Source organism: Mustela nigripes, chromosome 9, assembly GCF_022355385.1.
Source record: "Mustela nigripes isolate SB6536 chromosome 9, MUSNIG.SB6536, whole genome shotgun sequence".
Lineage (NCBI taxonomy): Eukaryota > Metazoa > Chordata > Mammalia > Carnivora > Mustelidae > Mustela > Mustela nigripes.
In genome coordinates this window covers 31,479,049-31,505,125 of record NC_081565.1, presented here as the reverse complement: position 1 = coordinate 31,505,125, position 26,077 = coordinate 31,479,049, and the positions used below count along the sequence as shown (strand labels likewise).

Genomic DNA, 26,077 nt, shown 5'->3' with positions numbered 1-26,077 from the left:
CTACCACTAATATTTGATGACAGTACTAACTTACATGTCTTCAGCGATTTATAGGATGTAGCTTCCTTCCTGCAGTAAGAATCTTCTTGAGGACAGAGACTCCGGGTGTCTGAGCACCCCTGCATCTTTTCTTCCTGGCATAGTTTCTGGTACATAATAGGAACTCAGTAAATATTTGCTACGACTTTCATTTGATGTTCATATAGCCCTGCAAAGTAGGTAGAGAGATCCTCCTCCTTCATTTTGCAGATTAAATGTGCTTGGATGGCTTGCTCAGTGTCACACAGGTAGTAAGTTGAGAAAGTTGGGACTCAGTCAGGCCTTTTTATTTCTAGGGTAATGTGTTTTTTGAGGATACCACAACTGTCTCTCATTTTATAGATGGGCACTTAATACTCCCACATAAATTAGAAATACCTCCTGGCTAAAATCTTCCTTAAGTAACTACTTCTTATTAGGATGCTCTAAAAATTTTTTTTAAACATAATTCAATCTAGAGGTGCTTGGGTGGCTCAGTGGGTTAAGCCTCTGCCTTTGGCTCAGGTCATTATCTCAGGGTCCTGGGATCGAGCCCTGCACTGGAGGCAGGGGGGTAGGGGTGGGGGTGGGGGGGTCTCTGCTCAGCAGGGGGCCTGCTTCCTCCTCTCTCTCTGCCTGCCTCTCTGCCTACTTGTGAGCTCTCTATCAAATAAATAAAGAAAAACTTTAAAAAATATATAATTCAATCTATAAAACTTCTGAATTCATGCTCACAAGCATGATGTCCTCTGAGGTCATGGAAAAACTATCTAGAGCTAAATCTGAGAAGGATGATTTGTTATGGAAATGGAGGGAACATTTTTGCCCCAATAAGGTAGTATGTCCTGGTTTAGGAAAAATCCAAATGTATGGAGTTTTGTATTCCAAGCCAGGCACGGATGAACACCAGAACATCAGAAGCTGGTTCCAGTCTGCATCTGGAATTTTCTTTAGTCAATATTCTTGTTTCTGTGAATGCCAACGGAAACCCCAACCTTCCTGAAAAAGAAATCAAAGAAACCAAACAGAGAAGTCGTGGACCCCCTTGAAATATGCTTGAGTCTTCATTTCTTTCCATCCCCCTGGCCAGCATCCTGTTACAAATCGTTATCCGTTCTTATCTCAATTGCTGCAAAATCTCATGATCTGATCTCCCTGCACCTGTTCTTATGCTTCCCTCCGATCGACACCGCAAATAAAGTGATTTTTCAAAAACACGATGTGATCTTGTTTCACCCTCTCTGTAGCCTCCCACTGCTCTGAGACCAACCTAATTCCATAATGTGGGCTAGAGCCTCACATGACTTGGCCTTGCCCAACTCTCTTTCCAGTCGCTCTCCCATCTGAGAGCCTCCCCACATGTTAATCCCTCTTCCTAGAAAGCTCCACTTTGTCCTCACCTAGGGCAACCCCCATCACACTTCAGGGGCAGAGTCGTTTTCTTGGAGAAGACATCTGTCCTCCTCCAGGCCCCAAGTCACACTCATGACGGATTTTTCAGCATTCGTTTCCCCAGCAGACTGTGAGTTCATCGAGGCGAGATGTGCTGTCTCTCTTGTCTGCAGCCCTGGTTCGAGGCCTGGCACTGTATTTCACCTGTTCAAAGATGCAAACAATCCCCCCTCCCCATTAACATCTCTGACATCAGGATATAACGTTTTATCATTAGTATGTCATGGTTGATTCGGCAACATTTTTATTTCCTAGTGTAAGAGAAATAATTGTGGGTCATATAACTGATACGATCTTCCACTTGAAGAAGTCCGGTGGTTGCTACATGAATATAGCAAAAAGCCTGTAGTTACTTGGTGTTTGGCCTCAGTGCAGAAATTCTACTACCGTAGGCTTGGCTGGGTTCTTGAAAGGCTGTTGGCAAGTAGCAAAGCAAGAGAGTCAACTGCTATTTCCTCCACTGGTGGTGGACACCACCAGGGCCTTTCTGCCTGAGTGCTACCTCAATGTGGTGTGTGTTGCAAGTTCATGGGAGAAGAGCTCTGTGTCTGGGATAATTCCTGCTGGCTACTGCCTGCTGCTCTGGTGTCTGCTGATTGCACTTCTGTCAACGCGATTTCAGAGCCCCACCCCTGCTGTCAGCACCTCCGCTGCCAAGGCTGATGTCACGTCAGCTGCCCCATCTCAGATCAGCTGCCCCCATCGCTGTCCTCCTTGGTCTCCAGATAGCTGCTTCTCTCCGCTAACTGAACAGAGCCGCCCGCGCGTGCTCACAAGACACTTTGCCCCTATTAGACATTCCTCTGTTGGGAGCCCAGACAAAGCCCTGGGAGAGGAAAAAGGGAGTTATGGAGTGCTTGGTCACTCATTGTAGTCCTGCCTTGACCATTGGTTCAGAGCCCTAATGCTACCAGAATAGTTCGCATCGCCTTTCCTTGGATTCCAGGAGTAACTCTGGAACAATTCTTACAGGCAAGCAGCTGTATGGGACCCAACAAATTCCAGTTTTGCCTTTACATAAAATGGAGCCTGTTTTTACCCCTTCTTGGGGATCGGCTTTTCCTTTGGTGGAGGTTGTTTCACTCCATTTGCCGAAAAAATTCTCTACTTATCCATGGCATGTCCCGATCCTAGCACAAGAAGGTGTAAGTAGAACAGGTTGTTCAGTTGACCATGGCCTTGATCAGTCGCAGCCATGATTGACGAGGCCTCCTATTTCTGGGCGTCCTCTCCCATCATTACCCCTGCCCGGGGCGTCACGAAACAGCTGGGTTGTATCCCACTGACAGAATCTTTTAGTCACTTTCAATTCTGCCAAGGAAATACAGACATGGGCCTTCAGCTTCTAAATTAACTTTGATTCCCTCCAGACCCTGGTCCCCTTTAGGTCACAAAGCATCTTAAAACTGATCTGAACGTTTTCATTTAAAAGAAAAGGAAGAAGGATGGGGGAAACATGAGGGAGAAATTATTGAAGCAAATATGACCAAGCATGGAAATGTACGTCAAATAAAGACCTTATTCAAAAATGTAAAAGAAATTAAGATCCTAATAAATAACTGAGTTCCAAACTTTCTAACCCTGAATGGAAGCAAGGACAGAAATACCTGGTTAGGAGGTGCCGCTGAGCTGTGGTGTCTAGAGGACCCGCCCGCAAGTGCAGCACCCTGGGCTGCAGCCAGGAGTCATGTGTGGATTTGAATCCAATAAGCCAGAGAGGATCACCTGATGAGTTTGCCCCAACTGAGGGACCGGGAGCAGATGCCAAAAGTAAAACACTGGGAGGGGTTTGGATGGAGAGATAGGCTGTGCCTATAGACATTAGTCTCCCGTAAGAAACCAGCTGAAATTATCTAATGGAAATTTTAAACGAGGAACAGATAACACCCCCTGTGATACTAGAGAATGATCGTGACCTACATTGCAAATTTTGAGGATCTTCAAGGGGAATGGCTGGGCACCCAGTAGAAGGAAATATCCAAGGCAAGGGGCACCCCCAATTCCTGTGGGGTACAGGCTAGAGGCCAGAAGGGGCCATGAGGAAGCAGGGAACTCTTCACTTGAAAATGCATTTGCTACATAGAAAAATCTTTGAGAATCAGCCGTGCCAGCAGCCCTGCGGAAACCTGCCACATTCAACAGGAAGCTCAGGAGAGAAGGGTTTCTCTCCAAGCAGGAGTCCCCCTGAAGTGTCTTTACTCTTGTGTGATATGGCCGGGCTTTCCTTGATCGGCAAGACAGAAGTACAGGAAGGCTGTCAGATACAGAATGGAGGCTAAGCCAGACAATGGATTTGGGTGCAGAAACCTTCATTAACATAAAGTTCCCCTGGTATAAGACCTCTTCTGATAGACCTCTGTGTCCCTGAACTAGGGTGACATGGTCGACCGGCCCTCCAGTTGAAGACTTAAAGATTCTAAGTCTATTCAAGTAAGACCTAAGAGGAATTCACCCACCTTAATTTTAAACAAATACGAGATCAAATATTCAGACACACACACATACCCCCCCACCCAACACACACACTACAGAGGGGCTATTAAAAACCTTCCTACAACACACAAGATGAATGTAGCATTGATAGATAGACAAAGGCATTCTTAAAATATATATTCCATTCAGGCCATACAAGTACACTTCAGAGAGAGACTACTTAATGCCCTGGAAGAAGTAAGAGCAAAGACCCGAAGAAGCTAGAGATAAAAGACGAGATGGTAAGATAATATATTCCTATGTAATGAGGTAGTCCATTAAGGAATAAATGTAAAGGCAATGCTACCAAATAATCTGATAACGGTCCAAGGCAGTCAGTGACAGAACTCTGCAGAAAATCAGATCTATAAGGTGGAGGGTAAAGCTGAGGCGGGCTCTATGACGCAGAGGATAAGGACATGAAAAAGACATGAAAGTGATGAAAGGGACATAAATGGAAGAGTCAGAAAACGAAGAGTCCACAGGCGGGTCTTCTGCTTACTTGCTCTCAAAGTCCATTTCTCCTGAGTTACAGGTGTTTCTCCAACTAGAAAATGGGCTGATAGAAATCCTAGCCTATAGGGCTCGGGAAAAGGATTGAATGAGATAATGATTGCCAAGTGCACAGCATTTACAAAGCATCAGATAAACAGTACTTGCTCTTAAACTTCTGCTACTGTTTCCATTATTGTTACATAAATGGACACAGGGACACCTGGAGAAAAAGTCAGTACCATTGACTGTGGTCTATGTCCCAGGACCACCGTCTGGATTTTGTCTATAAATAGGTATTTTTCCCAAGAAGAACTCAGAGCTGCTAAATTCCCTAAATCCATTTTTTTAAGGGATATCTGGTTTCACACATAAATTATGCATAAATAAAGCATAATTTGATGGGTAGAAAATATTTCATAAAACTTTCCCCATAACTCTGCGCACAGAGCTTCAGTCTTCTAACATTGAATGTTGCAATGGAGAAATCAGAGGCTGGCTTGTTTTTTTTTTTTTTTTTTACATGGAATACATTAACAGAATAAAAATTACAGCTTCAACACTATCCTTGCAGTTCAGTAACTCAAGATATGCCTCAAGATTGTTGTTGTTGTTGTTCTCAGTCTTTTAAATTTTTTTCTTTCTGGAAAGAGTGTTCTGTTGACGTGAAGGTTCAGCTCTGGGTTTATTACAGGAAAGTTTTCCCATGATATCTTGCAATGCATTTATGTCTCATGTATCTGTTCTCCTTTCCAGAAATACGGATGTGCCTGTCTTAGTTGGCCTTTATCTGCTATGTCCATCCCTTGTCATCTTAATGATTTATAAACACCTTCTTTCCACTTTCCTGAATGCTCCAGATTCTGGTTATTACAGCTTCTAAGGCAGTGTTATTGCGTTCTGTTTCTTTCCTGAACATCCACAGCTCGCCTTTTCTCCTTTGGCTATCTTAGAATCTCTTCCTCTTTTTTATCTCTCTGTTTTGCTTCCTTTTCAAAGGAGTCTTGTTCTTCTTAACTTCTCTGAGGGTTAAAAAAAGTATTTATCTGGACTTGTTTTCTACACTCTGGAGTATTTTCTCGGTGAGCTTGGAATCATTCCAGATGTGAATTCCTCATCCGGTTTCCACTTCTGAACTCATCTCATTCTTTTCCTGTGGGTAGTATCTATACATAGGACCCAGACAGGGCCTTTTTTATTCACCTCTCCTGGAAGAAGGGGGCCATTGTACTAGAGTTAGCTATTTGCTCAAGAATGCTGTGTGTAGTTAGGGCAGAGCAATGACCTCGAACTGCTGACAGCTTTGGTCCAGACGCATGGTTTCTGAAGACGTTTAGGGAGTTTTTTTTCTTAATTTTTATTGTTTGCCCCTATCACCTGAGCAGATCACCCGGACAAGAGGTAAGTCTGGCTCACAGTGAATCCCTGACTCACAACTAATGTCCATCTCATTTAGTTTTAACAAAATCTAGACCACGCTGAGGTCTGGAGGGTTATGCATCATCTCTCAGCATCCTTGTCCAAATCCAACCCCAAATCACAGATTTGGCATCCTTTTTGCCCTACGGGTTGGCAGTTGTAGCTCTAACTGTATTTGCTGGAATTGGAACTTTCTTCCCTATGTATGTTCTTTGGATTATTTGAATAGGTTACAAACTGGGGACTATAATTAACCAGCTTGTCACCAGAAGTCCAATGCAGACTTTTAAAAATGAAAACCTGATGACGTCATCTCATTCTGCTGAGCCGCTGTGATCTGCGGCCCAGCTCCAGCACATTTTTGTCCTTTACTCTTCCGCTTCATGTGATGCTGTTCGCTCTCCCCCTCCGAACGCTTAGGACTTTCGTTCCCTCTACCTGGGATGCTCTCCCTCACCCCTCCCCTTGCTTGGCCAACTCCTGACACGCAGGGCTCAGCATCAACAACACCTGCCCACGGATGCTTCCTCTGTCCACGGTAAGTTTGTGGTCACACCATGCTCCTGCACTTTGCTATGTCAAACGTCCCTTTACACCTGGTCAGCAGCTCCCACAGTGACATCTTGATCCCTCTTAAGGTTGTTATGTGGTGTGGTTGAGACAATAAATAAGGAATTCCAATTTTAAACTGCAGTTTTCAAGTGCGTTTCAAGATTATTTCTCTAATCTAGACTGGATGTTAGTAGGAAAGTAAAAACATTATAAATTGATTTGGGTTTTGGTTTTTAAAACTATTTTTTAATTTTTAATTGAAGTATATTTGACATACTATTATATGTGACATAGTATTAGTCTGAGGCATACTACATAGTGATTCAACAACCATATACATTACAAAATGCTTACCACTTAAGTGTATTAAAATATTATTTGTCTTTCTCTGACATATTTCACTTAGCATCATACACTCTAGATCCATTCATGATGTTGTAAATGGTGAGATTTCATTCTTCTTATGGTTGAGCAATATTCCAGGACACGTGTGTATGTGTGCGTGTGTGTGTGTACACCTTATGTCTTCTTTATCCATTCATCTGTGGGCAGACACTTGGGATGCTTCTTTATAATGGCTATCGTAAATAATGCTGCTATAAACATAGGGGTGCATACACCCTTTCGAATTAGTGTTTTCATTTTGGGGGGTAAATATCTAGTACTGGAATTACTGAATCATACAATAATTCTATTTTTAATGTTTTGAGGAGCCTCCATACAGTTTTCTACAGCGGCTGTGCCTGTTTGCATTGCCGCCAATGGATCATGAAGGTTCCTTTTTCTCCACATCGTCGCCAACACTTGTTATTTCTTATTTTTTATTTCACTCATGTGTGGAATTTAATAAAACAAGCAAGGAAAAGAGATAAACACACACACAAAAAGACTCTTTTGAAACAATTATTGATTTGAGAGAGAGGGAGGGAGCAAGAGCATAAGCTGGGGGAGGAGCAGAAGGAGAGAGAGAGGGACAAACAGACTCCCTGCTGGGCACAGAGCTGCATGTGAGACCCTGAGATCAGGATCTGAGTCACAGTCAGAAGGTTAACCGACTGAGCCACCCAAGTGCCCCCAAACAGACTCTTAAATACAGAGAACAAACTGGTGGTTGCTAGAGGGGAGGTGGGGGGGGAATAGGTTACGTAGACAAAGGGGATTAAGAGTACGATTATCACGACGAGCGCTGTATAATGCATAGACCTGTTGAATCATCATATCGCACCCCTGAAAGTAATATAACTGTGTGCTAACTATACTTGAGTTAAAAAACATTATTTTGGGGGGGAGGGGCAGAGAGGGAGAGAGAGAATCTTAAGCTGGTTCCACACCCAGTGTGGAGCCCGACCTGGAGCTCAGTCTCACAACCCTGAAATCATGACCTGAGCCAAAATCAAGACTCTAATGCTTAACCGACTGAGCCACCCAGACACCCCCAAATCATTATTTTTTTTAAGTTTTTATTTAAATTCCAGTTAGTTAACATAAGTGTAATTTTAGGTTCAGGTGGATAATTTAGTGATTCAACACTCCCGTACAACACCCAGTGCTCATCTCAACAGGTGCCCTCCTTAATCCCCATCACCTGTTTCACCCATCCCCCCCCACCCCCCACCTCCCCTCTAGTGACCATCATTTTGTTCTTTATACTTGAGAGTCCATTTCTTGTTTTGCCTCTTTTTCCCCCTGTGATTGTGAATTTAAAAATATTATTGACTCTATTCCCTATGCTGGGCCTTTTCCTCTCTGTGGCTTTTTTATTTTATAACTGGAAGTTTGTGCCTCTTAATCCCCTTCACCCATTTCACCTACTTCCCATCTCCCTCCCCTTTGTCAACCACCAGCTGGTTCTCTATATCTATGAGTCTGTTTCTTTTGTTGCTGTTGTTCATTGTGAATCAATTTTGAAGTATTGTGTCTTTGTATCTGTAACAGTTATTCACTCGAAAACAAGTCTAGGATAATGAGGGTTTGTCAAGAAAATGGGTGTCCTGGGATCTGGAGCATACAGCTGAAGAAAGGAACGACTAATGTATCTTTGAGGTTTAAGTCCCAACCCAATGCGATGTCCATCTGCATCCAAGTACGGGGTAATTCAGAGCCTGGAGGTTCTGTAGGGGTGGAAGAAGGACCAGTTCCTCAAGACAAATCAGGGCGTCGACTCAAGTTGTTCTGTCAACTTGCCGCACTCTGTTTTCATACTTCCTGTTCGTAGGTAAGCACTTCATAAACCGAGAGGCAAAACGGAAGGCCTGTGGTTTCCTTGCTAACAAGCCGAGTGAGGCGTTCGCAGCGTTCTCCAGGCTGTCAGAGGGCTTAGATCAAGTGTTTTCACGCTTTGCCTAAGTTCTTCTCAGACATTTTCGCTTCAGGCTTTTATCAACTGCCAGGCACTGAGCAGCTGTGAGTTCCACACCTCACAGGTATGTGGGGCTGTCAGCTGTCGGATTCCATCCGCTGCAGAGACGTTGTGCTGTCTGACACCCCTCTCCTCAGCCCAGCAGGAGGAGTTGCTGTGAGCTCCCGGCTCCTGCTAACCCGGGGGGTCCCTGGGGAAGACACTCAGCCTGGGCCCTCTCGAGAGCAGCATCGGATTCCCTGTTTTACGTGGACCCCAGTGCCCTGCTCTCCAAGATGCCCTGTGGGAGTCGAGGGTGGGGGTGGGGGTAGGGTTTACTCTGATGGCCTGACCTGCCTGCAATCTCTAGATGGTTCGAGTGTCGGTGTACTGTTGAAAATGGGGTTCAAAATTCGTTTTACCGGGTTCAAAAAAACTAAGAATGTAAGAACTTTTTTTTTTCTTTTCAGTCTTGAAAGTTAACTACTGTCATTGAAAGTCAACAACTCATTGTTTTCATGCCTCTCAGGTTGAGGGTGGGTCTTCCTTTTGCCTCTTGTGTCTTTTTTCAACAAATTACTTTTTTTAAAATGTGTTAAGATGGGGCACTGGGGTGCCTCAGTGGGTTAAAGACTCTGCCTTCTGCTCCGGTCATGATCCCAGGGTCCTGGGATCGAGCCCCACATCGGGCTCTCTGCTCAGCAGGGAGCCTGCTTCCACCTCTCTCTCTCTCTCTGCCTGCCTCTCAGCCTACTTGTGATCTCTATCTGTCAAATAAATAAATAAAATCTTGAAAAAAAAAAGTGTTAAGCCTCCTTTTCTTTGCTTTAATCTGCCTTAGAGTGGTAGTACCATTTTGTCTTTTAAATTGTATGAATCTTTATTTGGGTGGTTTGAAGAATTTTCTTACTGTTGAGATGTCATTCCCCTTACCTGGAATCACAGAAACGTTTGGAGCTGGGAAGACCCTGGGGATCTTTCCTAAATCTCTCTCCTCCTAGAGTGAGGGATTGTGACCAAAGTGGGAGGACTTGCTCTCTGCATCTCACAGCCAGTCATGGAGCTGGGACCGGACTCTCAGGGTTTCTTACCCTCGGATCAAAGGTATTTCCATTATAGCTGCTTATCTTGAAGGTATTCCCACCTGCAAGGCTCAGCATCTTAGACTCTAAGAGCTCCAGCACCACCTTCCATGAAAATACACAGGCCAACTTGTACGAAAAGGAATGATAACTACAGTCCATGTGATTTTGTCAACTCCTTACCCAAGGCCCAAGAAATGCCAATACCTGTGTCAAACAGTCCATCGCTGGTTAATTAGTATTAAGTTGCATCAGTATGTCAGGACAATTGTCAAACGATGGAAGCCCTTGGTTCTCCCAATGGGCTCATCGGGAGATGTGAAGCGTGGCATCCCGGGAAGCGTATCGATAATAATGGTAAACAACATTTCACAGTGGATACTTTCCTTGGAAGCCAGTTATATTCAAATTGTACATCATAGGCTAAGAAGTGCAGAAAAATCTGGTGCTCTCTTCCAATTAGTAATACTGATAGAGTAGGCTGAATTTAGCAAGCCTTCATATTTTTGTTACAATAATACTAATAATGAAGATGATAATGACAATATTTTCATGGCATCTTATAGTTTGCAAAGCTCTTTCATATCTATAATCTCATTTAATTGTCACAATAAATATTTTTAATAAGTATCTTCTTTTTTAAAAGCTGACATTTGCGACTCTAAATCTCACAGCATATTACTGGGAGAAATTAGATTTCAACCCGTTTCTTTCTATTCAAAAGTCTCATGATCTTTTGTCATTTCTTTCTTCCTCCCTCCTTTGACACACATTCATGGAATGCTACGTGCCAGAAACTTAGTAAGGAATGATTCCATCAAATGTGCAAAATCGGTTCAACACAAGGAAAATTATTAGCCTAATCTATCATTTCAATAAATAAAGCAGCAAAAATTGGGTTTTGTGGCTACATTAGAGCAGTAAGAAATGACTCTCTTTGGATAAGCTTGTCCAAGTTCACCTTTTATCGATGAGAGAAATCTGGCATGGAAGTGGGAAATTGCTCAAACGTCCAGTGAGAGAAAAGCAGCAGGCCAAATGGCCCAGGTATTTCCAGTAGACCACAGTGCTCCCTCAAGAGACACACAAGACATGTACTTGGTAAAAATCTTTGTGCATTTCTGAAGAATGAGAATAGGTACACACACACAACACACACACACTGACCCCCCCCCCCACACAGACAAAATACATACATAAGCAAGTCAATGTTAGTCTCAACGGAGAAATCACAGAAAGGCATGCCCTCTGAAGAATAAGATATTATAGTGTTTTATTATAGTTTTTACTATAGATTAGAGATGTTCTAGAATTGGAGATGCTCATGAAGGGGGATTCACATAGAAAAGGAAAAGAGAGAAATACCACCTTCTTAAAAATCCAAGGGAAGTTCTATTTTTAACTTCTTGAGGAATCTCCACACTGTTCTCCAAAGAGGTTGCACCAACTTGCATTCCCAACAACAGGGTAAGAGGGTTCCCCATTCTCCACATCCTCTCCAACACATGTTGTTTCCTGTCTTGCTAATTTTGGCCATTCTAACTGGTGTAAGTTGATATCTCAATGTAGTTTTAATTTGAATCTCCCTGATGGCTAGTGATGATGAACATTTTTTCATGTGTCTGATAGCCATTTGTATGTCTTTATTGGAGAAGTGTCTGTCCATATCTTCTGCCCATTTGTTGATATGATTTAGAGTCTGTTTTGTGTGCGTTGAGTTTGAGGAGTTCTTTATAGATCCTGGATATCAACCTTTTGTCTGTACTGTCATTTGCAAATGTCTTCTCCCATTCCGTGGCTTGCCTCTTTGTTTTCTTGACTGTTTCCTTTGCTGTGCAGAAGCTTTTGATTTTGATGAAGTCCCAAAAGTTCATCTTCGCTTTTGTTTCCTTTGCTTTTGGAGACATATCTTGAAAGAAGTTGCTGTGGTTGATATCGAAGAGATTACTGCCTATGTTCTCCTCTAGGATTCTGATGGATTCCTTTCTCACAAAGGTCTTTTATCCATTTTGAGTTTATCTTTGTGTACGGTGTAAGAGAATGGTCGAGTTTCATTCTTCTACATATAGCTGCCCAGTTTCCCCAGCACCATTTATTGAAGAGACTGTCTTTTTTTCCACTGTATATTTTTTCCTGTTTTGTCGAAGATTATTTGACCATAGAGTTGAGGGTCCATATCTGGGCTCTCTACTCTGTTCCACTGGTCTATGTGTCTGTTTTCACGCCAGTACCATGCTGTCTTGGTGATCACAGCTTTGTAGTAAAGCTTGAAATCAGGTAACATGATGCCCCCCGTTTTATTTTTGTTTTTCAACATTTCCTTAGCAATTCAGGGTCTCTTCTGATTCCATACAAATTTTAGGATTATTTGCTCCAGCTCTTTGTAGAATACTGGTGGAATTTTGATTGGAAAAGCATTAAAGTATAGATTGCTCTAGGCAGTATAGACATTTTAACAATGCTTATTCTTTTGATCCAAGAGTATAGAATGGTCTTCCATCTTTTTGTGTCTTCTTCAATTTCTTTCATGAGTGTTCTGTAGTTCCTCAAGTACAGATCCTTTACCTCTTTGGTTAGGTTTAATTCCCAGGTATCTTATGGTTCTTGGTGCTATAGCAAATGGAATCGATTCTCTTCCCAATGACCCTGCCATTGCACTCCTGGGTATTTATCCCAAAGATACAGATATAGTGAAAAGAAGGGCCATCTGTGCCCCAATGTTTATAGCAGCAATGGCCATGGGTGCCAAACTGTGGAAAGAACCAAGATGCCCTTCAACAGACGAATGGATAAGGAAGATGTGGTCCATATACACTATGGAGTATTATGCCTCCATCAGAAAGGACGAATACCCAACTTTTGTAGCAACATGGACGGGACTGGCAGAGATTATGCTGAGTGAATTAAGTCAAGCAGAGAGAGTCAATTATCATATGGTTTCACTTATTTGTGGAGCATAACAAATAGCATGGAGGACATGGGGAGTTAGAGAGGAGAAGGGAGTTTGGGGAATTTGGAAGGGGAGGTGAACCATGAGAGACTATGGACTCTGAAAAACAATCTGAGGGTTTTGAAGGGGCGGGGGGTGGGAGGTCGGGGTACCAGGTGGTGGGTATTATAGAGGGCACGGATTGCATGGAGCACTGGGTGTGGTGCAAAAATAATGAATACTGTTATGCTGAAAATAAAAAATAAATTAAAAAAAAATCCAAGGGAATCAACCCAAAGTCTAAGTAAAATAAAGTGGCAGAAAGTAGGTAGATACATAATAACTAAGTCCTGAGAAACTGAGATAAATAGAAACTATCCTAAAAAAAAAAAAAGGTCAATTTATGATAACAATGCAACACGTTAAACATTTTATTTATTAATTAAACAAATGTTTATTGCCAAACAATGTTCTGGGCACATGAGTTACAGCAGAGAACAAAAAGACAGAGACCCTGCCCTTAGGGATCTTTTGTTCTTATGGAGGAGACAAAGCATAAGGACATTGTATCATGCCTTGGAAGCTAAGTGCCATGGGAAGCAGGTACTAGTGAGGAGGGTAAAGGGTGTCAGGACTGCAGATAGTGAGCATGAGTTACATTTTTAAATAAGATAGTCAAGGCCATTAAGATGGTAACATCTGAGACAAGACCTGAAGAAGGTGAGTGAATTAGCCATGCAAATATTTGAGAGAAGAATGTTCAAGACAGAGCAATCAGCCAGTGCAAAGGCCAGGAGGTGGCCTCTCTGCTGTGGTAAGGAAATAGCATGGCAAGATGACCTACCCAGGTATTTGAATTAATACTGAAGTGGACATGGGGGATAATCACGCAGACCCTTGTCTACCAGTCTGAGAACAGGGGCTTTTACTCTGAGTGAAACAGGAAGTCTTTGGCATTTAGCAGAAGAGTGTCACAATGTGACGTGAACCTTAAGCAGATCCCTCCACTAACTGTGTTGAGGGTAATGCTTGAGCATTGCCCTCTCCTTCTCTTTTCTCCTGGCTCAAATCTCCAGCACCTCAATTCTCACAGAAAACAGTGGCAAGGCCAAAGTAAGGACAGTGGAGGCAAGAAAAAGAGGCCTAATTCTGTATATATTTTGAAGGAAGGAAGCATCCACAAGATTTCCCGAGTTACAGTATACAAAGAAAAGGATAATGCTAAGGATTTCATCCTTGACCAACTGGAAGCATAGTTACTAATTAATATAATATGGGGGGCACCTGGGTGGTTCAGTCAGTTCAACATCCAGCTCTTAATTCCAGCTCAGGTCGTGATCTCAGGGTCCTGAGATGAAGCCCCACGTCGGGTTCGGTGCTCAGCAGCGAATCTGCTTAAGACTCTGTCTCTCTCTCTCCCTCCCTCTGACTCTCCTCCTATTCATACACACCCTATCTCTCTAAAATAAATAAGTAAATAATTCTTAATAAAATAATAATTAACATAATATGGGACCTATGAGAATTATAAAAACAAATGCTAAAATCCTTATGGGATAGTACCAGAACTAAGACTTTACCCTTCCTATTCTCTGTAGGCCTAGTCTAGACCAGTGTCCAGAACACAGCAGGCACATGGTAAACACCTGTTGAGAAACCTGATGAATGAAGGGATCGTAACTCCTGGAATCGTCTCTCTGAACTACAGTTTAAACCAGCAGTTCTCAAACTCTAGCATGCAATAGAATCACCTTGTTAAGACACAGATTTTGGGCCTTATCCCCAGACTTTCTGATTCAGTAGGTCTGGGATGGAACCCAAGAATTGGCATTCATAACACATTCTTAGGAGGAGGCAGATGCCGCTGGCTCGAGGAGCACACTTTGAGAACCACTAGTTTGAATGCTGTGCTGACGTGCTCTGACACTGAGCACAACCTCGCCGGGCCTGAGGTAGATTTAACCCCTGCCTCCCTGTGTGCTTTGACATCCCAGCTTCCTCTTCATGGCCCAATGACTTCTCCCCTTCCTGACCGCTCATTCCTACTCATTAGAGTTTCTCTTTTGGTTTTCAGTATAGCCATCTTACAAATGATTTTACCTATTATCTCTTTTTGTTTGGAGCATTTTTGCCACTGAGTCTCAGCTTTCCCTCATTTCTGTGGGCTGTTTCCTTCTTTTAGTTCTGCCTCAGCCCAGACGGGGAAATAACCCCCTTTCCTGGATTTCCTCAGGGTACCAGCACTGCCCACTCTTTGCCCCCCCGTGAGGTAGTTGTGTGGAGTAGATGTTTACTGAGGAGTCTGGCACAGCTCAGCAGATAAATTAAATTTTAACAGAAGACATCTCTGCTCCCAAATTTCATAAGCCACTCCCACAGAGGCCAAATGGCTTCCCTGTCCTGTCCCTGTGACCCTCATTCTTCAGATGTCCCCACAGCACACAGGCACGCCTAAACTGAAAGTCCTTCCCACTTTGCTATGCAGAGTGGTTTCTCTCTTTCTCCCACCTCAGCCCTTTCAGGCCAGGCCCTGGGAAGGGGGGGAAGTGTCCCCTTCTTACCCAAATGATTTATTTTTCCAACAAAGATGACTTTCTTACTTATGAGATTTTAGCCACCATCTTTATAATGGTAATATTTTCCTCCACCATAACTCTCTCTCTCTCTCTTTCTCTCTTTCACACACACACTTAGCTTTAGTAAGCAAAAGACCTCATTATGGTTCTAATCTGTATCTCTTTGTTCATTTAGGAACTGAGGTCATTCTCTATGTTTTTGGTTTAATCCATATATGTTTTCCAAATAAATGTTAACTTTCTATCCTATCTCATAGTTTGCCCTTTAATTTTGGTTATGCCAAAGTGTTTTTAATTATCATGTAGTCAAGACTGCTAATTGTTGTTCCTTATGACTTCTTCAAATACTTGTTACCTTCCGTGCTTTCCCTTAAATTCTGGAAGCCTAATGTTTTTCATTTGTATTTGGTTTTTCTTTTATATTTGGCCATTTATTATGCCTGGAATAATTGGCTTCTGACATGAAATAGAGTCTAAGTGAATTCTTTCCCCAACTGTTAATCAATCTTCTTTATAGCCCTGTCACCTAGCACGAGTTCTCACTAAGGATTTTCATGATCAGTGAATGAATCTCTGTACTCTGCAGCAAATAATACTTCTCTTCCCTATCTGAACACTGTTTCATCTGGGGATGTGATGAGCATGGCCCTCACCATCCTGTCAGCAACCACCACTCCCTACCCACATAGACGCACTTTGGGAAAAGCAAATTCCTCCGAAGGACACACTCAGTCCTTCTCAAGTAGTGAATCCACAGCCAATCAGAGGCAATCAGAAAAGATGCAAGCACTGTCCAGGAGACAAGGTCCAAATGCCCTCTAGGTCTTTGACAACAGAGGCACAAGAACTGGAAAGGAGGGGATAAAACTGTCTCTATGTGCAGCTGGTCTTGTTCTATGTCTGGGAAAATCCAAGAGATTTCAGAACAAAGCTACCTCAAAGAATAGAACAAAGTAGTACAGTAGCACATAATACAAATCCACATATGAAAATCAATAGGTATCCCTGAATTGAATTATGTATAAACTGCATATCAGTCCAAATTGAGGAGCATTTTATAAAACAACTGACTTGTATTCTTCAAAAAGGTCAAGGTCAAGAAAGGCAAAACAGGGGCACCTGGGTGGCTCAGTGGGTTAAGCATCCAACTCTTGATTTCGGCTCAGGTCATGATCTCAGGGTCGTGAGATCCAGCCCCCCAGCAACGGGCTCCCCACTCAGTGGGGAGTCTGCTTGAGACTCTCTCCCTCTCCCTCTGACCCTCCTCCCACTTGCTGCACGTGCATACTCTCTCTCTCTCTCTCTCTCTCTCTCTCAAATAAACAAATAAATTAAATCTTAAAAAAGAAAAGCAAAACACAAAATCCAAGGAACTGTTCCATAATAAAGAGATTAAAGATACACAACATGGGATACATGTGTGATCCTGGAGCAGGGAGAGGGTGGAGACGGAGGGGCAAAATATATAAAGGAACTTACTGGTTCAATTGGTTAAAGTTAGATATCGCTTATTGATTAAATAGTCATATTATGGTGTTAAATTTTTTGAACTTGGTAACTATACTGTGGTTATGAAAGGTCAATGTCCTTGTTCTTAGGAGATACAAACTGAATATTTAGGGGTAAAAGAGCATCGTATCTCCAACTTACTCTCAAAGCAATCTGGGGAAAACAAAAACAAAACACAACAAATGAAAAAACTATGTATATATCAGAATGTAAGCAATGAAGCAATCTGGAGAAAGGCTACATGGAAGTTCCTTGTACTATTCTTTCAATTCTTCCGTAAGTCTGAACTTACATCCAAGTTAAACAGTTATATAAAAAATAAGAACCCTTAGGGTGCCTGGGTGGCTCAGTGGGTTAAGCCGCTGCCTTTGGCTCAGGTCATGATCTCAGGGTCCTGGGATCGAGTCCCGCATCGGGCTCTCTGCTCAGCGGAGAGCCTGCTTCCCTCTCTCTCTCTCTCTCTGCCTGCCTCTCCATCTACTTGTGATTTCTCTCTGTCAAATGAATAAATAAAATCTTTAAAAAAAAAAATAAGAACCCTCATATTTACAAACATGAACTGGGTTAGAAGACAAAATCGAAGACAAGACCTGTTCACACAAACAGGTACCCAGCCTAGACCTAATAAGAAATATCTAAAACCTTATGAGAAAAACAAAAGAAAAAAACACTCCCTAAAACCCAAAATTATTCTTATAAACAGAAAGATGTTCTTGATTAGAAAGACCCAAATTTAGAAAAATCAGTTCTCTCTAAGTTAAACTACAGATTTCTTGTGATCCTGACAAAAATGTTATTAGGGGCTCCCCACTCCCAGACCTTGAGAAGTTGATTATAAAGTTCATTTCAAATCCAAACTGGAAAAATAATTAGGAAATTTCTGGAAAATAAGACCTACCAAGTTCTACATATAGTTTAACATTTCTAAAATTAAATATGTGGTATTGGGATAGAGCTAGGACTGTAGAATAGAACAGAAAATCCAGAAATAGACTTAATGTGAAAGAAAATTTAATGTACGATGAAGAAATTCATAGAGAAAAGATGATTCGAGATAAATGGATAGCCAGGTTGGAAAAGATAAAATCTGATCTATTCCTTACGTCATAAATGAGGATACATTCTAATTGGATCAGAGACTTAAATGTTGGAAGGAAAGAAGGAAAGAAGGGAGGGAGGGAGGAAAAGAAAGAAAGAAACAGAAAGAAAAAGGAAAAGAAACTGAGAAATCATAAATATTAGAAGAAAAGCACAGGTCAATTCTTCTATAATACAGTAATAGGAAAAGGTTTTAACCTATGGTTCAAAATTTGGACACTGTAAGAAAAAGATTGATGGATTTGCCTATACAAAAATTTTAAAGATAAATTTTTCCACAGTGAAACTCTATCAAATGATAGTAAAAGACAAATGACAAGCTGGAAAATATCAACTTATATCGCATATAGCACGTTAATATCTTAAAATATAAGAAGACTAAAAAGACCAAGGATCTACAGAAAAATGAGCATGACTGGCACGGAAAAAGAAATGCAAATGGTTCTTCTCGTACGAAAGCTGCTCACTGTAACTCTCAGTAGTGGGCAATAAATGAAAAGGCCATGGAGATACTATTCCCCAAGTTGGACTGTGGGCAAGATTTAGGAAATAGACGTTGTCATACATTGCTGGTAGGATTTATAAAGTGATATCTCTATGGGGGAGAATTTGTCAGTATCTATGAAAATTAAATATATGATTACCCTTTGACCCAGCCACCCCAATTCTAGGAATCTAACCCAAAAACACACTGGCAAAAATAGAAGGTATATTAGATAAAATGGAAGATATATTAGATAAAGATAAAATAGAAGATATATGTACAAGGCCACGCACTGCAGTATAATTTGCTGTATTACATTGATTGAATGGACTATATGACACATTTACACAACTGAGACCCCAAAAGGAATAAATATATATGTGTGCATGTAATGTACGTGTGTGCATATAGTGTATATAGTATATATATATGTATACACACACACACATTGCTAGTAATATATACATATATCCCTAAGATGTACCTACTCTTACTTTAGCCATTCTATTTCTAGGAGTTTATCCCATGAGAATAATTTTAAATATATTAAAATTGACTACCTGGGTATCCCTTCTGATACTATTGATCATATTGAATAATTAGAAATATTCTAAACATTGGGCAACAGGGGACTGGTTAAGTATGTGTCCTGAATACACAATGAGGAGAGCTCCCTTCTGCAGAAGTCTTCCCTACGCTCACCCAGTTCTCTGTGACCACCTCACCGTGACACTCATCTCAGTGTGCCTTAACGTCAAAGAATTTGTGTACAGGGATGGTGATTCCCTAGGTGTCGGGTTCCAGGACCCAGGGAATCACATACTGCTTACCTCTGTGTATATTTTACTCTGACTCTAACCTCTGCCCCTAAAAATTGACCTGCGCCTTATACACACACAGGCCAAAAATGGCAAAGGGGCATAATTTTCAGCATCAGTCCTAATCACTTAATGATGGCTTCCTGGAGAACCACCTGAGAACGATTCTGAGGCTGAGCCCAGGCTTTGTTCGAAGTAGTGCTACAATCAATTCTGTCACACACATGCAGAAGAGAATAGAGGCAGATATGCCACGCCTTGCGCCAGAAACTACGCATTGGTCACACTGACTTTGACTACTAATCGTTCTAACACAATGCATGAACTCATCTTGTAATTCCTGGTCGCATTTAAAAAAACAGACACGCTCACAAATAACCACCGTATATAGCAGACTATATAAAAGGTGTTTAGGAAAAATTATAACATCCTACAGTTTTAATTCCAAAGGAAAAAGACAGTACAGCTAGCAGGGGAGACCAGAGCCAGCTTCAGACAAGACGTAGCTTGAGTCAGGCTAGGAAAGATGAACAAAAAATACGAATAAGAAGAATTAGAAAGAACGGCGGGGGAACCAGTGTGAACAATACAGGTCGTGGGAAGAAATGGCTCAGTTGGATGGCATCGCCACCCAGAAATCTTCTTCCTAACAGAACCCTAAATTTCGTGTAGGTGTCGGCCCGCCCCTCCTGCAGCCACTAGCACGAAGGCTGACTCTTCCCCCAGCTCTAAGCATGGCCCTGACCGGTGGAAGAGTAAAGCCATTCGTGATGTCAGGGACCAGCTTGGGAACGGCGTGTGTTTTATTTCTAACCAATAGATATGAGGAGCAGTTTCCGGGGGCAGGGCGGGGGGCTTCTTGGAATAGTCTTCTTGCCCCAAGAGAAAAACCACAAGTTAAAAAAAGTGCACCTTTCCCTTCAAGATGTTACCATGTTGACCTGATGGTTGGAACCACTGCAGCTAATTCACCCTCTGGCCTGAGCTTGAATCCAACATTAAGAACGGCAGAGCAGAGGGGCGGGGTCCTTGATCACAACACCAGGCTGCTGAGTCAATCATCCCTACAGCCTACCCAATCCCCAGAGAGCACATGTTGCCTCTCTCTAGAAGTCAGGTTGGGTTTCTGATCATGGTGGCTGAAAGCATCCTGAGTCATGAGCGAATGGCGAGCACCTCTGTTGGTTAGAGCAGAAGGTACCTGAAAGGAACTCGAGGGAGAGATGGCTGGGGAAGGAGGTTGGGGGCAGACCTCATGAAACCCTGCCTGCCCGGCCAAAGAATTTGTAAATAATGGGGAGCCACTGACAGTTTGGTAAGTAATGGGGAGCAGACTCTCGGAACAGATGGGATAAATATTGGTGCAAATGCATGGTGTAGCTAGCAAAGGACCCAATTTGATGCAGACTTCTCTCTCCGGAGTGAAATATGCATCTTCAGAGCAGCATCTTAACCAGACTGGGAACAATATGGAAAGGACGTGGGCGTGAGTGATGATCAAGTCCCCGGCATTGGTCTCGATGGTCACGCTCACACACAAATGCTGCCCTTGGCTGCAGTTTCGCCAGCATCGTGTGTGAAACCAAACAGTTGGTTTCTCCGCTTTCCTTGGCAATGGCAAAGCCCCAGTTGGAGCCCCATGTTTGTGCTAAACTCCAGGCGGCACGATTCTGATTTATAACTTTTAAAATTATTATAAATGTGATTTCTTTCCATTGTAGAAAATTGGAAAATACATACAACAAAAAGAAAATTAAAATACTTTTCAATCTATCTCTCAAAGACAAATCACAGATAACATTTTGTTGTATCCACTCCAAACTTAGTCTCTCTCTGTGTATCCACTTAGTAAACAGAAGTAATGTCACAATGTATAAATCGTTTTGTCGTTTTTTTCCCAGCTCAGCAATATATCATGCATCACTTCTCATGTCAATAAATATTATTTATTTTCTACAACATTGTTTTTAATGGCCCAGTGAATTTCATTCTAAAGACATATGATTGGAATATTATTTCCAATGTTTGGTATTAGATACATAGATGCTGTTGTGATGAACATCTTTATACATGTACCCAATTTATATGTTTGTCCAGTTATCATCTTAGAATAGACTCCTGGAAGTAAAACTGCTAAACAAAGGTAGAATAACATAAAAAAGTAAAAAATTATTTCTAACTCTCTTCTTAATAAGTATAAAAATAAGTGAAAGTGTCCCCTCCATGTGAGCCTCCCCAGCTTCATTTTTCCCAAGATTTAAAAATATCTATTTAACATCTATTTGGACATATGTCTAAATACACAAATACATCTATTTATATAATTCAACAGATATATGTATATATACATACAATATACAAATCTCCATTTAGGTGATTTGTTTTCACAAGAACAATAGATCTGTTGTGCTCGTATGAAAACTCGTGAACAGTGCATGTCAGTGTCCTACCACCACTCCCCCATCTTCCTTCTGAGACTGCATAGGATTATGCTTTCAAAGCAGGGTTATCAACCCAACCTCTGCCAACAGGAACAGCACTGGGATGCGAACCGTAATTGAAACGATTGCCAAAGGCCCGTAATTTCAAGTTCACTGCGGTTTTATTGTGGCTCATTCTTTAAAATCTTTCAGGTGTCTGTTCTTTCCACCTGAGGATGACTGGGTGTCCCCTCCACCTCTCTGTGGACATGGTAGACATAATAAACCCACTGCGTTCAAAGGCTTGGCTGTATGGCTGACACTCTCAGTGCTGTCACCCAACCTCTATGTACCTTGGTTGTGCAACCTGGGAAATGGGACTCAAGGCATGGTGCAGTGGGACTGAAATCTGGGGCTCTGGTTCCAGACCAACAATGGACAAAAGAGCATTCTGAGAAGCCAGGTCAAGGTAGCAGAGTCAAGCCAAAGCAGTTTTCTGGAGTCAGGACGGACAATGCCAAGAGCAGAAGTCAAGCACAGGAGTCAGCATCAGTGCAGCGAGGAGGCAGGGAACGGGCACGGGGGGGATTTGCGCAGCCAATAAAACCGTCCCTCTGAGTTGGATTCCCTGGCATGAGGCCCCTCTGTAGAGCCAAGCATGCACCTCCCTGACTATTCCGTGGACTGTTTTAAAAGTGCCATCTACCTCCTGCTAAGGGTTCAGCTAATCTTCTGTGAGCCAAACCACCACGTCAGAGTCACTTTTCAGAATGGCTAAGATCTAGAAATCAAATCATGAGGTATATGTATATTTATTATATGATATGGCCACAAGGGTTCATTCATTTAAAAATACTTACTGAGCACTTATCATAGTCGAGTCCTATGCCAGAGTCTGAGGAATCAGAGGTGATTAAGACACAGTGCCTGCCCGCAGGGAGGTGACATTTTGTTGGGACTGAGACACACACACACAGACTACTTCAATGGATTATGTTGGCCACAAAGATGAGGGCTGGAAAAATTGTTCTAAAGTACTTTTAAGTAGCACGTGGTAGCCTTCACGGGAGAGACAAATAGCATTCAGACAAAGAACACAAAATATGCAGAAGGGAGTCAGATGAAGATAGAGAGGCATGACGGAGCTCAGGTAGAGGGGACAGCCTGGGCACGAGTGACAGCTTTAGAGACTGTGTCAGGAGCTGCTTGGAATTCAGAGTGGCCAAAGCAGACAGAGCAAGCGGGGAGGCAGGAAGGATGGTGAGACCTAAAACCAGAGAGGTAATCAAGCACCATCACGTCCTTACCCACCTTGCTAAGGAGTATGGACCTCATCTTAGGGACAATGGGAGATACTGAAATGTTTTCAGAGGAAAGACAGCCAGATGGACATTTTAGAAAGATCATCACCACAAAAGGATTAGAGGCAGGGAACCCACACCTCTGAACACTGATGTCAAAATAAGCAAGCTTTTCTTTTTCTACTTCTCGTCTGACTGTTCTTTATTCATTAGCATTTACTGAGTACCTACTAAGTGTTCACACCCTATATCAGGCACCAGAGGTAGAAAGGACAGGACATTGGCCTCCCGGGAAAGTGGTTGACTGTCCTGGGCTGCTGTGTGCTTGTGAGATGGGTTTGTTCAAGGGTGTCATTGTTAAAAGTTAAGCATCCTATGTTCTCTATAAAAGGCACCACACAACCTCCTGCCCAGCTTTGGTTTCAATAAGAAAGCAGCACTCCCATCCCTTTTAATCTAGTGAAGGGAGCTGTGTGTCCCCGTGAGTGCCAGCCTGGCCCAGCAGAGAGCTCCCGGCCACGGAGGATGTCCCGTTCCTCGTTCCTCGAGCTCGGCCTGGGCTGTTGGGCCCTGGCTCCTCCCTGGAGCCGTTTCCATGGGCTGCCGGCCATACTCTGAAAAATGCACAGGTTGCCAAACTGTCAGCAAAAGCTTTAATGAATGGTTCTAATTACATTCAAGTAGCAGAGCCCACTGCCATTTTAATCAAATCTGGGCCTGGCAAGCTCTTTGGCAGGAATACAAGAGAAAGCCTCATGAAAATGCTGCCAAAACACTAATCACCTTTTATCCGAAATTTGCCTGATGGAGGCCTGGATATAAAACGCTTCGGGAGGGGGGGCAGCTCCCCAACAACAACAACGTTTGGGTATTTTAAGGAGATTATTTTGGGGCTTGCCATAAATTATTACATGTAGGGAGGGGAGAAAATTCTAAATCAGGAGTTGCTGGGGGACCTCCCTTTAGGAACAGTCCTAATAGCGGGGGAGGGAGAGGGAGCAAGGCCCTGGGGGGGCTGGAGACACTCAACCAGGTCCAAGTGCACCTTCACACTGGCAGAGACATAACCGCATAGCCTTGCCCGAGACCTTGCTTTGGGAGGTAGAGGACCGGCAGTCCTGCTCTGGGTTCTTGCGTCGTGTCCCACCCCTAACCTGTCACTAACTGGAAGGTCTGCCAACTGGAACCTGGGTGGCCATTCATAACTTTTTTGTTTCTTTTTTCAAAAAGATGGCTTTCGTATGAACCACTGTGATTCTCAAAAGCTACAAAAAAAAAAAAAAAAAAAGAGAGAGAGAGAGAGAGGGCTTCTTCTACTGAATTATTCAAGGCAAGGACACAGGCAATAGGAAAACTACACCTTAGACATCTCCACCTTGCAACTACGTTGTTAGCCCGGGTGAAACAGAAAAGGAAGGTTTGGTGACCAACCAGCTTCCTCTCCCCTGGGGCTGAACAAGAGGAGAAGGACTCAAATTGCTTCAAGAGGGAATTCATTTAGGAAAAAAAAGAAAAAAGAAAGGAAGAAGAGCTTCCTGACAAGGGGGAGGACAGACAGTAAAATAGGGAACAGAGATAAGGGGTAAAATCCCCTTCACTCCTTGATTCTACCCTTGGAATCTACTGCGAGCAGCTTCCACGTCGCCCCCCAGGCTAAAGCTCGTTGTCCTCAGGCAACAAAATGAAGGCCTCTTCACATTTTATTGTAATACTTTAAATACCTCAGCCCATTGTTGCCCCTGGATTATTGGTTTGATTTGCTTCAACCTTTGATTCCATCTTCCACATGTTTTCTACCTTTTCTCCCATGAGGACGCCTCCAAGAGCCCTGGCAAACGGCGGAATCTTGAGGACCTAAAAGCATTTGACACGTGACTTTGGAAGCTCTGTTTTTAAATCCAACCCCTGCTATGGACTAGTTACATGGCCTGAGCCTTGGGCTTTCAGTTTTTGTCACTTATAAAATCAGGATTAAAATCCTTATTCTGCCTGTTCTACAGAATATTTTTAAGGATTAGATAAGATCATGTATGTAAGACTGTACTGCAAACATGAGAGCCCTCTCATTTCTTTCTCTTTGTATAAATATAGCTATAGAAAAATCTGAAGATCTGAAGTCAAGTCTCGAATGTCACTTAGTCACTGACTGCATAAACTTGTGCTTTTATTCCCTCATCTGTAAAATGGGTTTAGTTCTGCCTTAGAGAGTTGTTGAGAGAACTGGATAAGATAGCCAATGTGAAGGCACTAGGAAAAATAAAATATTAGAGAAATAGGATTCTACCAAAACAGGCTTGCTGTGGGACCTAAATTCCACTGGTTAGATCCTGGAGATGTGTCAAACATTGAAAAGTTGGTCCAAACCTGCAGTCTAATTTAGGGAGAACCAACATCTCAATGGGCATGAGGTTCCAACCATATGAACAGCTGTCCGACCAGTAGTTTCTTGGACCCCATTCAGGTGATGGAGTCTAGCTCAGGCTAACATTGCTAGGAACCCAGTCTTCTAGGGTTAGTCCTTCTAAAAAAATAAAGCATATTTCAAACCATATATGGTTGTGCTCGCTTCGGCAGCACATATATCAAACCATATATGGTTGATAAAATCTTATTTAATTGAAATTTGCTAATGGAGTTAGAACTTACCTTTTCTTACTAAAAAGAAAGCAGGTGTGTGTGTGTGTGTGTGTGTGTGTGTGTGTGTTTATTTGTATTTAAAACAAAAAAAACCCATAAAATGGAATTCTTCCATTGCTTATTCTTTATGTATGAAATACTTAAAGGTTGTAAAATAAGTCTCCCTTTTATTGTTGAAGGGCTTGGACTTGAAAGAAGATGTCCATGTAGAAGTCGGGTCGGTCACATAACCAAAGATGAATACAAAAGTGGGGCAGGGACACTTGAGAACAGCGTCCACAGGCCAGAGCCCTAAAGGTGTGGAGTTCCTCCAGGACCCATAAGGTAAAACAGGGAGGTGGATGGGAGCAGGAACTTGCAAGAATAAAGTTAGGAACGCTCACGAACAAAAGATGCTGAGTGAGGAAATTAAGAAGAAGGAGGAAGAGGAAAAGGAGGAAGAAGAAGAAGAAGAAGAAGAAGAAGAAGAAGAAGAAGAAG

At 42.5% G+C, this 26,077-nt stretch overlaps 1 long non-coding RNA gene across 2 annotated transcripts in view; it reads right to left on the bottom strand.

The window, feature by feature from the left end:
* Positions 1–790: 790 nt before the first annotated feature.
* LOC132025075 (uncharacterized) overlaps positions 791–26,077 on the bottom strand; it is a 356,101-nt gene continuing 330,814 nt past the window's right edge. For both annotated transcript variants that reach the window (XR_009406405.1, XR_009406406.1), the window contains 2 exons: positions 1,419–1,614; positions 791–1,017 (listed from right to left, as the gene is read on the bottom strand). This is a non-coding gene — a long non-coding RNA (uncharacterized LOC132025075). The remainder of the gene's footprint in view (positions 1,018–1,418; positions 1,615–26,077) is intronic.